Here is a 13287-nt window from a genome sequence, read left to right on the forward strand (position 1 = left end):
GCTATGCACCTTCAATTATGCTGCGAGCGTGTATCTCTATGTCTGTTAAAATTTATATTTCACGAATATTGGTGAAAAAATCAAGCGTTACTCTTTTTTTTTCGTTTGACGTGCTTCTAAAACGTGTGAAGTAGGGAAAGTTTAACTCTAGCTATATTGTAAAAATGCAATCCAACTCGTTCAAGTTACACATTTAACTTGAATTTACGCTCCAAAATCTTCTTCAGAATTCCATCTATATTTTAAAATGTTAATGTTTTTATCACAAGATAATGGTATTTTGGACCTATGCAATGTTGAATTTGTGTCCAAAATAGTATTTCGCGCGAGTAAAAATACCAATAATAACTTTTCAACAAAGACCTCTAAGGTTTTATGGCGGCTGCTAGCATTTTTTTTTCGAGAAAAGTAGTACCACATCTACTCAGTTACTTGGGCCTCTTACCAGCGTTTACGTTCACAAAATTGCTATTGGATTTTCTCTTTTCACCCTCTTGGCCAATTTTTTTCCAAAAAATATAATTTATGAGGAAGAAATTTGGGAAAATGAAATAATTTATATTTGAGGAAGAAATGTGAGCACATAACTCGCTATGTGTTTCTTGGGCTTTCTTTAACTCTATAATTGTGAAATTTCTTATTTCCTCTTAATATTTAAAATCCAGAAATTTGATTTCACCTTACTCACTAATTGAGCTCGTCACACACACACTTAAATATAAAACTATACTTAATAATAATGATTAATAAATATATATTTAAGTCTATATATATATATATGATGATGATGTAAGTGACGGGTGAGGAATGATTCATAGGAGCGCGGCAGCCGAGCGGAGGTGTGTCGGTAACGACAGCCAACCAGTGAACGCGATGGTGGTCTGTGGTGGGCTCCAGTATTGTAGCAATAATGCTACAACTCCTGGAATTCCCTTCTTTAATTTTATCAACCCGGTAGTTCGTAACAAACTTGGAAGCGACGGTGCTGTATGCACAAGTACGAGCTCTTGCCGCAACTGTCACTTGGTCAGCTGGCACAAGTCCGCCAGGAGCTTAAGCCAACTTCTATGAGCTCTTAGAAGAAGCTTTTTAATTGATGGATGAAAGCTAACTCGAAGGAAGTTAATCTAATTGCAAAAAAGGAAATGAAGGCCAAAAAGGGACGCAAACTCTAGCAAACCCTAATTCTACCAGCTAGTCCTACTGACGCAAAGGAGAGCATGCAAACTACTTAAAGAGATGCCATTACTTCTATGAAGGTAAAATACGTGTTTCTAGACTACCTCTATTTGAAGAAAACATACTTTTTGTATTTTTGATTAAGTTATGAGAATTATCATGCATGTGCTTTTAACTAGCTTTTCACTGTGCAGAGGTGGATCAAGGAGGAGAAATGCTTGGGAAAGGTTGGGAAGGTTCAGAGAGGGTCTAAGGGGTCCCTAACACCCTTCCAGAGAGTCTCACAAAGTTTGGCTGCCAAGGAACCGTGTTTATGAGCTTCTACAGGAAGTCTGCAGGGGTTCTACAGGATGTTCAGAGATTTCTACAGGATGTTCTGAAAAGAGGATTTTGGAGAATGGATGGAGGGGAAAAGGTGGAGGAACAAGTATGGAGGTAAAATAGGGGTGTAGGGGAGTTCAAGACTTGGAGGTTGGAGTTGAGGAGAAGGTGTAGATGGTGAGATTTGTTCAAGGAGGGATGAAACGATGTTGTACAAGAAGATGAGAATCATGACAAAGTAAGCGAATGAGGTAAATGTAAGGTAAGGGTTATAAGTGAAGGGTGAAGCAAGTAGGTTGGATGGAGTATGGGCAGGTAAGGAAGGATAACAGGTACTCTACAAGTGGTTTTTCAAACTGAACAAACAAAGACATGCAAGAAAACAAAGATCTAGTTATAAAACCGATGACCTAGTTACTTCACTCTAATCTGACCTAACAGCAAAAGGAAATAAACAGAAGTTTATTTGCAGTGAAACCATGTGAAACAACTATGAAACTAAGTGATCATAAACCTAAGCATGCATCCAAACTGATATCAAGTTCCACGAACGAGATTCAAACACTAATGATTGCATGGTGAAGCAAAGAAAGTGTTTTTGTTTGGGACAGCATGGTTACGTCAACTCCAGCCCCTGATCCAATAAGGAAGAGGTGAAACCAAAAGCGTTTGCTGACCCTTTTTTGGAGCTTTTTCCTGTTATTATCCTACCAATATATTCTAAACATAAACAACTACTTTAACCATCAAAAGAAATCTAAATGACGAAGCAAGACTTAAATTTAAAGAGCAGTTTTTATTTTAAGAACGCAGCAAACACACATAAAGATAAACAAAGGAGGTACTGGGCGCTTGAGATGGGCCCAACCCCAAGAGCTACAGCCTCCAAAGAGAGATTTAGAGCTGGTGCAAAGCTGGATTCATCTTTATTGATCAAGAAATGAAGAGTTACATCAAAACTGTCCACAAGAAGGACTTGAAAATGAGCTGAAAGCAAAGCTAATCCATTGCCTACAAATCGAATTACAAAATGACTACAACAAGGCTATGAAATGACTAACTACTAGCTACTATCTACTGGCTAACTAGCTAACATCCACTGGCTAACCAAAATGAGGCCCTAAGCCTTCTTATTTATACAAATTGAGGACCCAACAGTCCTCCTAAACTTTAGGGACTCGGCTGCTCAAGACTTGTAGTTAACAGCAGTCCTACTTGACTTGCTTGGCTGCCCTTGTGTTGATTGATTTGGTGGCCTTTGAACTCTGAGCAGATGGTGGAGAATTCGAGGTAAGGGCCCATAAATGAAGGGGACACCTTCCTACAAATCCTCTCCCTTGTCTTCCCACGAATTTGGCTGCCAAGTGCTCATTAAGACCTTCAATTTTGTCTCCAAATTGACCAAAAAGGCTACACAAAGCACCCATTAGACTTGTTGGCATAATGACTAACCAAATTCACTCTATTAACATAAATATAATAAAAAACATGCAATAAACTAATGAGAATGGTGGATTAAGTCAAATTAGGAGGTTGAATGAGCCCAAATAATTGTCCATTTTTGGGGCTCATCATCACCCCCCTACTGAAAGTGTTGCTCATCCTCTGAGCAACCAATCTCTCTCCTCGTCTTTGATAGCCCTGGTGGCTTCCTTAGCTAAAATCTCGGCCGATTTCTCCTTTGGCTTCCCTCTTTTCAAACTTCCTGTAGAAACAGTTCGCTGGCTTCCTGTAGAAACAGTCCTCTGTCTTCATGTAGAAACAGTCTGCTAACTTCCTGTAGAACCAATTTTCTCTGATTTTGCTTGCTTGGCTGGGGGTGCCTTCTCCTTGAACTGTGTTGTGGCTACCTTGGGTGTGTCCCTACTTGTTTGGCCTTTTTCAGTCTTCTCTGCTCGTGCTTGCAACCGCTTCTCCCTTGGCATTTGTGTTATTTTACCACCCCCTGCTTTGGCCTCAACAGCTTGTCCTTTTCCCTCATTCCTCTTCCTGTTCCTCTTCCTCACTATTAGAAGGACTGATATCATAGGTGAGGGCTTGTATGTCACTTTCTGCTATCATGTCCCTGAAGACTTCCCAACTAGGGAGTGTGAATGTATGGAGGGCTTCTTGGTCTTTAAGATACAATGCATAGGATCTAGCTGGTTGTCTCCATTGCAGGGCTTCTATTGCCTAGCTGGCTGTGCAGGCCATCTGGGCTTCTCTCTCCTACAACTGTTGTTTCAGTATCAATATTTCAGCTGCTGCCTGAGACTTCCTCTCTTGGTGCTGCTTTATCCTCATTTCAACATCAGGCTGTGTCTCTTCCCTTGGCTATTGTTTCTCTAAATTCCTTTTGTTTGTCCTCCATGTGGTGTTGAGTGTTTTTTTTTCTAAAAAAAAAAATGCTCAGGTGAGAAAGTAGGTAGAATTGAAAACAGAGGGATAGCTGAATTTTCACCTTTTTCTGAAACCAAACAAGGAATTTTCCATGTGCTTCTCCTTACAACATCAAATTGCAATATTTCCCTTTGTTTTAAACTGCTTTTGTACTGAATTTGACTCTCTGCTTTTGAAAAGAAGAATTTTATTTTCACAGACATAGTACAGAGATCAAGTTTTCTTCTTAGCACACATACAGATATGCAAATTTAAAATTTTTCATACACAGGCTGGCCCCCACAGTTGCATACATCTTCCCTACAGGAGAATTTTAAAAACAGGAAACATGGACGAGAATCTTGATGCAGAAATGACTGGGAAACCCAGCGCAATACATAGGCAAACGTTTTTCTTCCAATTCACTGGCAGATTTTTCTCTGATTCCACAATCTGACGCTGTCCAATTCACCACCTTTTCAAAACATACCATGCATAGAGGAGTTTTCTCGAGCATACCTCGTTTTGAGCTTGAAATTTTCTAAAAATCCCATGTTTTCTTTCTGTAGTGTTGTTTTCTGCCTTTCCTGTAGACGACTTCCTGTAGAAATGCCTGTAGAGCGCCCTGCACCTCTGAGCGAGCCTAATACACATCAGAATCTAGAAGACAGGTAGAGAAACTGGTGGAGGATGACTAGTTAATCATTTTGTGCAAACTTCAGTTGACGATGTGGCAAGTGCAGTTGAACAGCAGTTCGTGAATTTCAGCCGAGCCTTCTTTAGTTGCTGCGTGATTTGTGATGAGCTGGCAAGAACATGTGTTGGCCATGCGGACAGAAGTGCTGTCACGAATCATCACGTTTCCTACCTATGATCACTCCATCAATCACGTTGTAGGTCAAACAGTCACCATTACTTGTTTCCCAATTTCCTCCTGAGATGGCTGAGCGCACGTGTCTTACTCACCCACCGAGCGTTGTTGAACTAGCTGCGGGTGGCCAGTTAGTTGGCCACCGATTTTTTAATCCTGACCATCTCATTGCTCATGCAGTTTCTAAATTACATTCATGCAATCAGAGGAATTAGTTTCAGTCACGTACCTGGAAGTCGAACGGCTGCTTGTGAAGCTTTTTGCTGCTGCATGCTCATGTTCTGCTGCTGCATGCTTGGATCCTTTGGTTGCATGAGGGCTTGGCTGATGATTTTTGATTGCTTTTCCTTGTGCAGGTGTCCTCTGACCAGATCTAAGCTGCATGCATTTGTTTCCACGTTCAGATCTGCATGTTCAAGCTGCTGCTGCTGCAATGTCACAGAACCAGAACTTGTTTTCGCCATTTCTCCCAAACGGTAAAGCAGATTGATCTGAAACTTGCTGAGCATGTTTCTATCATCATGATGCATCTCCCATAGCAAAATCGTGATCAATGGATGCACGGATTTCGAGAAAAATGGAAAATGGTTAAAGATTTCAGAGATCGATTTCTCGGAAACCGTGCATCGGAATCGGCTGAAACTGCTTGGGTAGGTTACCATCACTCATATTCATATCCCCATGAAACAAGTTTTGAAATGGATGCACGGTTATGGAGAAAACGCAAAAATGGCTGATGGTGATGGAGGCTGATTTCTTGGGAACCGTGCACCGGAATTGGCTGAAACTGCTCAAGCATGTTGCCATCACCCTTGTACAATTCCCCATAAAACGGTTTGTAAAATGGATGCATGGTTTTTAAGTTATGGCAAAAACAAATTTTGTTCTATGGATTTTTCTTCAAGGCATTTTGCAAGTGTTTGCATGGAAGGGAAAACTGATCTTGGGCTGTGATGCAGGTATGGAGATGATGGAGGAGGAGTTGGAAGATTGCATGAGGGCTTCTGAACCCTTGAGGAAGCTACCATGTTCGCCAAACCACTTTTTGAAATCCATGTCTAGTTTCCCACAATTTCTACAGGAAGTTCCTGTAGAAGCACAATGAGAAGCACAAGGAGGTGGAAAAAAATGATGGATAAAGGCAAGGGATGGACACACAAGTGCTTGTAGGCCTAATCAATAGATTCCCACCATCAGATTCCATTTTAGACTTGAATTTGGTTCGTCCAAAGGTTGTACAGGATGTTTCCTGTAGAAATACAGAGCTTCCTGGAGAAGGCACAAGAAAAATTCCTTTAACCTTGATTTGAGTGCTCCTCCTGTCATGAAACGTCCTTCTTGCAATCTGCAATTAGCCAATGGAATTAGTTTGATTTTTCTTTTTCTTTTTCTCTTTTGTTTTTTTTTGAAAAACAACTAGGGCGCCTCATGGAGGTTTTCACCCTAATTGCTTGCCTTGGGCGCCTCCAAGGGAGGTTTTCACCCAAAGATCTTATTCCCTTTTATTTTCTCTTTTTTTCCAACCCATTGACCGCCTCATGGAGGTTTTCAATCAATGAGCCAATCTAAGGCGCCTCCGAGGAGGTTTTCACCTTAGATTTCTATTTTCCTCTTTTTTCATTTTTTTTCTTTTTCTTTTTTCTCTTTTTTTCTTTTTTCTACCCTACCCTACTTGAAAAACAAAATCATTCTCAAGTATAAGAATACTTCCAATGGAGCCATGTGCACATCGAGATTAGAGACAAAATGATGTGAAGGCTCGAAATGCATGCTTGGACAACTATCCGGACTTTAGAGACCAAATGATCTGACTTTGAAGGGATCAAACATAGCTGAGGAAGAGAGTACCGCTGCAACTTAGTCACCTTCTGAAGCCATATCTCAATATAGCTTTGATATCCTTGGTCCTTTTGCTGATTTGGATCATTCTTCATGTCACCTTCTACCATGACCTTCTCATCTTCCTCTTTTTGCTGATCTTTCTCTTGAGTACATGGAGGATTTGATGGTAACCATGAGGGAACTCTCTCGATCTCTGATTCTGATCTCTTCTCTTCATCAAGTGCAGCCCATGGTTCTTTGATCTCCTCTTTGGAATCTTCTTTTTCCTTTGGTCCTTCAATGTTGTCAATATAATCTCTATTTTGCAACACTCTTCCTGAGCTTTGGTGAACATCATTGAGCTCAAAAGGAGTCATTTGCACATGTTGTGCCTCAGCTTTGCAATTGGGTTGAGCTACTCCATTGTATGGTTTTGGAAATGGTGGTACGGGTAGTTGAGTGGAGGTGTGTAATTGAGATGGAGGTGGATGGCATTGTGGTTGGGCAGGCATTTGGGGTTGCCTTGGTGGAGCAGGAGGCGATGGTTGTTGACGAGCAAGCGGCGGAGGAAAAGAATCGAGAGGAGTGTTGTATTGGGGCCTGCACCCCTAATGAGGTGCATTCCACTGAGGCTGTGGCTGAGCATAAGAGTGAAATGAATGAGCAACTGGTTGGGCATAATATGGATCTGTGAAGGAACAAGGAGGAGGTGTGAACCAGGAAGGATGAGCAGGGGGACCCCAAGAAGGCATGAAAGTGGCTTGATAGGGGTCATAATAGGTCTCGGATGTCCCTTGCAGTTCCTGCTGGTAAGATCTAGGTCCATGCAGCCTCCTTTGGTTCACATAATGGAGTGGTTCAGTGGCTCCTTTAACTCTTTGATATGCAACTTTAAGTCCAGGCAAGGAAGGGCACTGATTTGTAGGATGGTATTCTTCACAGATGAAACACACTTCTAGGGAGTGCATTGGACATTCGTTCCTAGGATGCTTTCTAGTGCACCTAGGACAAAAGATGACCAAAGCGCTCTTGGCTCCCTCTTGCTTCCTTTGGATCTGTAAGGTATCCAGTTGCATGGCAAGAAACTGCCTCATATCACTCTTGAAATCTTTGATCTGATTTTCAAATTCATCTTTGGACAAGATGTTTCTCCCAACATTTCTGCTTGTAGCCATTCACTTAGAGGAATGTTTTCTTCTTCTTCTCCCCTAGAGGTTCTTCAGATATGTCTTGATGTCCACCCAGGGGTTCTTCTTAGTCACAGCCATCGAAGAAGAGAGAAGGTTGGCTGTGTGAAGCAAAGGGGGGTGTTGTGAAAATATTTTTCTAACTTATCTCTACTCCTACCAGGCATGAAAGGAAATCTTTATGATTGATTTTTGCTTTTTTCTACTTCTACCTGCAAAACTGAAATAGATTGAACTGCAACTAACTATCTTGCTAAAATGAAAATGCGGAATTGAAATGAAAGCAGGAAAGGACTAATCTATTTTGCTCAAATGAAATTGCAGGAATGAAATGCTAGTCTACGCTTGCAGAATTGAAATGCTAATCTACGCTTGCAGAAATGAAATTTCGGAATTGAAATGCTAATCTATGAAAGCGGGAAATACTAATCTACTTTTGCATAAACGAAATTGCATAATGGAAATGAAATAAACTACTTAGCAGAAGATTGTAGTAGAAAATAGAAGAATAGCAGCAATCACCAATACTCTGACGCTTCCCCGGCAACGACGCCAAAAAGATGGTGGGCTCCAGTATTGTAGCAATAATGCTACAACTCCTGGAACTCCCTTCTTTAATTTTATCAACCCAGTAGTTCGTAACAAACTTGGAAGCGACGGTGCTGTATGCACAAGTACTAGCTCTTGCCGCAGCTGTCACTTGGTCAGCTGGCACAAGTCCGCCAGGAGCTTAAGCCAACTTCTATGAGCTCTTAGAAGAAGATTTTTAATTGATGGATGAAAGCTAACTCGAAGGAAGTTAATCTAATTGCAAAAAAGGAAATGAAGGCCAAAAAGGAACGCAAACCCTAGCAAACCATAATTCTACCAGCTAGTCCTACTGACACAAAGGAGAGCATGCAAACTACTGAAAGAGATGCCATTACTTCTATGAAGGTAAAATACGTGTGTCTAGACTACCTCTATCTGAAGAAAAAATATTTTTGTATTTTTGATTAAGTTATGAGAATTATCATGCATGTGCTTTTAACTAGCTTTTCACTGTGCAGAGGTGGATCAAGGAGGAGAAATGCTTGGGAAAGGTTGGGAAGGTTCAGAGAGGGTCTAAGGGGTCCCTAACACCCTTCCAGAGATTCTCACAAAGTTTGGCTGCCAAGGAACCGTGTTTATGAGCTTCTACAGGAAGTCTGCAGTGGTTCTACAGGATGTTCAGAGATTTCTACAGGATGTTCTGAAAAGAGGATTTTGGAGAATGGATGGAGGGAAAAAGGTGGAGGAATGAGTATGGAGGTGAAATAGGGGTGTAGGGGAGTTCAAGACTTGGAGGTTGGAGTTGAGGAGAAGGTGTAGATGGTGAGATTTGTTCAAGGAGGGATGAAACGATGTTGTACAAGAAGATGAGAATCATGGCAAAGTAAGCGAATGAGGTAAATGTAAGGTAAGGGTTATAAGTGAAGGGTGAAGTAGGTAGGTTGGATGGAGTATGGGCAGGTAAGGAAGGATAACAGGTACTCTGCAAGTGGTTTTTCAAACTGAACAAACAAAGACATGCAAGAAAACAAAGATCTAGTTATAAAACCTATGACCTAGTTACTTCACTCTAATCTTACCTAACAGCAAAAGGAAATGAACAGAAGTTTATTTGCAGTGAAACCATGTGAAACAACTATGAAACTAAGTGATCATAAACCTAAGCATGCATCCAAACTGATATCAAGTTCCACGAACGAGATTCAAACACTAATGATTGCATGGTGAAGCAAAGAAAGTGTTTTTGTTTGGGACAGCATGGTTACTTCAACTCCAGCCCCTGATCCAATAAGGAAGAGGTGAAACCAAAAGCGTTTGCTGACCCTTTTTTGGAGCTTTTTCCTGTTATTATCCTACCAATATATTCTAAACATAAACAACTACTTTAACCATCAAAAGAAATCTAAATAACGAAGCAAGACTTAAATTTAAAGAGCAGATTTTATTTTAAGAACGCGGCAAACACACATAAAGATAAACAAAGGAGGTACTGGGCGCTTGAGATGGGCCCAACCCCAAGAGCTACAGCCTCCAAAGAGAGATTTAGAGCTGGTGCAAAGCTGGATTCATCTTTATTGATCAAGAAATGAAGAGTTACATCAAAACTGTCCACAAGAAGGACTTGAAAATGAGCTGAAAGCAAAGCTAATCCATTGCCTACAAATCGAATTACAAAATGACTACAACAAGGCTATGAAATGACTAACTACTAGCTACTATCTACTGGCTAACTAGCTAACATCCACTGGCTAACCAAAATGAGGCCCTAAGCCTTCTTATTTATACAAATTGAGGACCCAACAGTCCTCCTAAACTTTAGGGACTCGGCTGCCCAAGACTTGTAGTTAACAGCAGTCCTACTTGACTTGCTTGGCTGCCCTTGTGTTGATTGATTTGGTGGCCTTTGAAATCCAAGTTGATGGTGGAGAATTCGAGGTAAGGGCCCATAAATGAAGGGGACACCTTCCTACAAATCCTCTCCCTTGTCTTCCCACGAATTTGGCTGCCAAGTGCTCATTAAGACCTTCAATTTTGTCTCCAAATTGACCAAAAATGCTGCACAAAGCACCCATTAGACTTGTTGGCATAATGACTAACCAAATTCACTCTATTAACATAAATATAATCAAAAACATGCAATAAACTAATGAGAATGGTGGATTAAGTCAAATTAGGAGGTTGAATGAGCCCAAATAATTGTCCATTTTTGGGGCTCATCAGTCTGTCAGCCTATAACCTAAGCACAGGTGCGTAGCATTCATCAGCAACCAATGCATGTCGTTTTAGCCTTCTTCCAAGCCACGTCTCTTGCGCCAGCTTTCCCATGAAGAGGCTCCACTTGACCTTCACTCTTCTCAACCCAGGGCATCTGTCGGAATAGATCTCTGCATGTCTTTCGCTTAGTCCCGACTCTCCTTATTCCGACTGGCATTATGTCTGAAGTTTTTCCACCCCAAGTGGAAGCCTTTTCTGCGAAATCCTCTTCCCTGCGTAATCCTTACGCAGTGGCGAGCTTATTTCCGGCTATTCTACCTTATCTTGGACTTTTTATCCAGCATTCATGTGCTTCTGGCTTCGGTTTATCTTCGGACATGGTGATTTTCTTCGTTTACCGTATGCACCCTGCCCTCGCCTTGCCTGCGTCTCCAGGGTAGTTTTTGCTGTTCCATTTTGTTATGTTGGTGTTTCCATAAGGATTTTTGTTTTGAAGGAAAATTTAGCATTTATAATTTGGCTAAATTGTGTTTAAATTTTGAAAGTGGAGACCATTATGAAGTTGAAACGTAGTTTTGTTTATAAAAAAGGCTGGTCTGTTTTAGAAGTTTCGCTTTCTTTTCGTTCTCTGGTATACTTTTAGAACTCACATGTCTAGAAAATCAACTTCAAGCTGGTCATGGATATCGATCTTCAAGATTCAAAATTATTTTGTCATTACCAAGCCATGCTCAGATTTTCGCTTTAAATTAGGACCCTGGTGGTGTGTCTGTGAGGTTTTTTGTTGTTGCATGGTTTGTCCTCAAGAGGCATCGTGAAGAATTTCGTTATAGTGAAGTTTAGAACAATCCAAGACAGGAAAGACCTTCTGAGCTGTAACTGAGTTCTCGGCTCTCTGTTGACACCTTTCGAACCTCCCTGGTTTTTCCAGGCCGGATCTTTCCCTGAGATGCCAGATTTCGGTTTGTAGTACAAGTTTTAATTCCCAACCCCTTTCCAGGACATTCTCGAGTAGAGTCCATTAGATCGATATTTAGGATTTTTAATCCTTCTTGGGACGAAAACAGAACTCCTGATTTGAAGAAAGCCGTAATTTTTCAAAATCCTTCGTTCTTGTCATTGCCCAGCTCATGATAACGTCATCCTTCTTTAAATAGGTGGATAGCTGGCCTCCTAATAGAAATCTCCCCTTTTGGAAAAAGTGTCATATGTTCCCGAGGCTTCCTCTGTCAGTCCTTCGGTCAGGCGAGCCTAGTTTGAACCTTCCTTCTCCAGGTATTTTATTCAGAGAATATCTATCCTCTCAGTTTGCAGTGTCCGACACATATCCTTCTTGGATTTCTTTTGGTACCCATGAGGTAAGAGTTAGGTGGACTCTTTAAGAATGAACTTTCCGTCCAACACATCTGCCATGGAAGCCATGATACATGCGGCCATTCAGCGGAATCTTTCTACGACAATGCCAAGCTATCAAATGAATGGCAGTCCACCCTGGATGACATGTTGGTCCGACCCTTGGGCCCACAAGAAGACTTGGGTGTTATCGATCGAGTAAAGGCAAGGCCTTTACAAGGAAACAGTCAAACCGAGGTCGAGCTAAAAGGAAGGGCATATGATGAAGGCTATTCACAGAAAAATATAAAGCCTGTAAAAACTGTTCCCCCTCCCGCAGCTATTAAAAGAGATAGTGTTCACCTGGCAGACGGCATAGAAAACCTCCAGGATAATGCTCTGGTCGGCCAGTGGCATTTTTCGGAGATGGATGATCCAAAGATGAGAAGCTGGCTCGAGCTACAATGGAAACTGTTAATAGGATATGTTCCAATTGTGCCCAGGTTAATGAAGGAATGGTATTGCTTTCATTTCCTTAGATCTAGTGACCTAGAAACCATTATGAAGCATCAGTGGGTCTACGAAAGAAGTTTTTTAGCATTGCACAGATGGTACATGGGTTATAACCCGTTAAAGAATACCCCTACCAACAACTTGATATGGGTCAAACTACCCGGACTGCCCCTGGAGTTATGGTCAAAGGAAACTCTAGCAGAAATAGGAAACACCATAGGAAGATGTGTTTATGTCGATCTGTGGTGCTTAGGAGAGAAAGATAAACGAGTGGCTTGGATCTTGATAGATAAAGCTTATAGAGGAGGATTCCCAGATCACATTGATATTTTCTGGAGGGAGGTAAAAATTAGGCAGAGGCTGGATTTCTGGGGAGTTCACTTTAGATGCTCAGCCTACCATCGCACTGGTCATTTAATCAAGAATTACTCACGGCGCCCTATAAGAAATCGAAAGCAACATGGCATCCACCAGTTCGCGGTAAAATCCTTTAGGGTAAATTCCCCCTACCCGGGTTCGGAGAAGTTACCATCCTCAAAGTGTCTGTCTCCATCCGAGTCCGAGGACCAGCAAAGGGCAAATATTGAAGTTCATCAGCATACTCCCCCATCGCTTAAAATTCCAAACCCTTTAGAGGTTATATCTCTTTCAATGCCCCCTCTGGAGCCTGCCTCTGATCATGAAGTCCCAAATCCTCCCCCGGTCTCTCATCCCTTAAAACACATCAGTAAGGAGTTCCATATTATACAATCCTCATCTCCATCCCCTATTAAGAAAAAATCACCACCAGGAAAAGGAAAAGAGATTATGATTACAGCCACCCCTGTTAATTCCTCTATATCTTTGCCTACAAACTCGATTGGCAGTGCCTTAGACTACCTATTGAGCAAGAAACCATTGGAGCTCAGACCTCTCACCATTCATAAGCCTGGAAATCAAAGATCCCCTCACATAAGCCCA

The sequence above is a fragment of the Pinus tabuliformis genome, chromosome 3_1 (genome assembly GCF_031772625.1).
Source record: "Pinus tabuliformis cultivar Carrire ecotype Pingquan chromosome 3_1, CPIR1, whole genome shotgun sequence".
NCBI lineage: Eukaryota > Viridiplantae > Streptophyta > Pinopsida > Pinales > Pinaceae > Pinus > Pinus tabuliformis.